Below are 2,500 nucleotides of genomic sequence, written 5' to 3'. Positions count from 1 at the left end.
TCACAGAACCCTCACGCAACGGGCAGTTATATGTGTCCTAGAAGGCGAGCGATTAGATCATAATGGTTAGGTTGCTACAACATAACCAGAATCATAGTTATGCTGCATTCCAGTTAATGTGGCAAACGATTAGGGAAGAATCTGCGGATATAGTGTTGATTGCAGATCCGTATCTGGCAACAACCAACGTCAAAGTGTTACGCAATGACGATAACACAGCAGCGGTAGTGGTTAACGCGGACTTACCAGTTAAGGTAGTCAGTAAGGCTCTGAAGGGTTTAATGATAGTTGACATAGGTGATATGCGAGTGGTTAGCGTTTACGCGCCACCTAGATTTAGTATGGAAGAGTTCCAGATCATGTTGGATAACACGGTAATGGCCGTAACCGGTATCCACAAATTCGTTATCGGGGGGGACTTCAACGCTTGGTCAGCAAGTTGGAACAACCAACTTGGCGAGCGTGGAGAAACCCAGAAACGAAGAGGTGAGTTGGTCTTATCAACCTTTGCGCAGATTGACGCAATTTTATTGAACGACGGCAGCACCCCAACTTATGTTGGACCAGGGCGTACGTCAGTAGTTGATCTTACTTTTGCGAGCAGAACAGTTGCAAGATCATTTCAGTGGGAGGTGTTATCTAGCTATATGAACTCTGATCATCGTGCAATACGAATAGATCTTGAGACGCAAAGCGTGCGTAACTTGTCCCGACCCATAACGGGATGGAGCATCAAGTATTTTAGCAAAGATATATTTGAAGTTATGATGCAAGCCGCTTTTGAGACAGAGGTCACAACAAGCGAAGACTTAATGCGTATACTTGTCACGGCGTGTAATGCGACGATGACTAAGCGTAAGAGGTACACTCCTAACAAGAGTGCATTTTGGTGGACGCTAGAGATCGAGGCACTTCGCAAAGAGTGCAAACACCGCGATCGATTAGCGCAAAGAGCATTCAATACTGATCTCTATTCTTCTTTTAGGGACGAGTTCAAGGTGGCACGGAATGCCCTCAAGCGATTGATCAAGCATACCCGACAGAGGAAGTGGAAAGAGTTCCTGGGAACAGCGAACAACGCATCATTTGGTATTGTATATCATACGTTCAAGAAAGTGGCCGAGGGTTCGATTGGACCCCGAACCATGACATTGGACGAGTTTAGGGAAGTGGTGAGCGAGCTTTTTCCTACTCACCCAAACACGGTGTGGCCTGAATATCGTATCGATCAGCCACGAGAGTTTGAAAGGGTTACTAATGATGAGATTCTTGCGGTTGCCAGGAGACTACCCAACAAGAAGGCGCCGGGACCAGATGGTATCCCGAATGAGGCGCTGAAAGTTGGTATGTTGACTGCAACCGCTGCATTTTGCAGGGTTTACCAAGGCTGTTTAGAGAACGCGAAGTTCCCCGATGAGTGGAAAAGGCAGAGGTTGGTGTTAATACCGAAGCCGAACAAACCACCAGGGGAACCGGGTTCAATTCGCCCCATTTGTCTACTAGACGGGGCAGGTAAAGGTTTAGAACGCATCATAGTGCAACGGTTAAATGCACACATCGAGGAGGTCAACGGACTGTCTGACGACCAATTTGGTTTCAGAAGTCGTCGATCAACAGTTGATGCGATTCAACGGGTAGTGGACATTGTTTCGGTAGCTAGAAGTAGAAACAGATACAGTGGACGGTATTGTGCTGTTGTCACATTAGATGTTACTAATGCTTTTAACAGTGCTTCATGGTTGGCGATTGCAAATGCTTTACAGAGAATTAACACTCCTAAATATCTTTATGATATCATTGGTGATTATTTTAGGAATCGTGTGCTGATGTATGATACCACAGATGGACCGGCAGAGATTGCAGTCACATCGGGTGTACCTCAAGGCTCGGTACTTGGCCCAACGTTATGGAACCTCATGTACGACGGAGTCCTACGAGTTGCAATGGTGGAAGGTGCACGGATTATCGGCTATGCAGACGATATAGTGTTGTTGGTGGAAGGTAATTGTGTTGATGATATTGAAATTCTCGTTTCCAGCCAGATTCGCATCATCGACAGATGGATGACCGACAACGGATTAAAGATAGCCCCGACCAAGACCGAGTTCATTATGGTCAGTTCCCATCAGAGGATACAGCATGGGGCTATCAGGGTAGGTGATCACGTAGTACATTCGTCGCGCAGCTTAAAGTATTTGGGGATGGTCTTAGATGACCGCCTCGAATACACTTCACACATCAGGTATGCGGTGGAGAGAGCGACGAAGCTATGGACCACCTTGGTAAGGATGATGCCTAATAAGGCAGGTCCGAGTAGTAATGTTAGGCGAGTAATTGCTCTTACTGTTGTGGCGAAGGTCCGGTATGCCTCGCCCATTTGGTGTCATACCCTTAGATTTGCTAACCGTAGACAATGGCTACGTCGGTTTTACCGGCCAGTAGTCCAGCGAGTTATCTCTTCTTTCAGGACAACTTCACATGATGCAGTCTGCGTGCTTGC

The 2,500-nt window shown here is 46.8% G+C and overlaps 1 pseudogene; it reads left to right on the top strand.

The window, feature by feature from the left end:
* LOC133394384 (large subunit ribosomal RNA) overlaps window positions 1-2,500 on the top strand; it is a 9,184-nt pseudogene that overhangs the window by 4,337 nt on the left and 2,347 nt on the right.

This window comes from Anopheles gambiae (assembly GCF_943734735.2).
Source record: "Anopheles gambiae chromosome X unlocalized genomic scaffold, idAnoGambNW_F1_1 X_unloc_120, whole genome shotgun sequence".
Taxonomy (NCBI): domain Eukaryota; kingdom Metazoa; phylum Arthropoda; class Insecta; order Diptera; family Culicidae; genus Anopheles; species Anopheles gambiae.
This window is presented reverse-complemented; position numbering and strand designations above follow the sequence as displayed.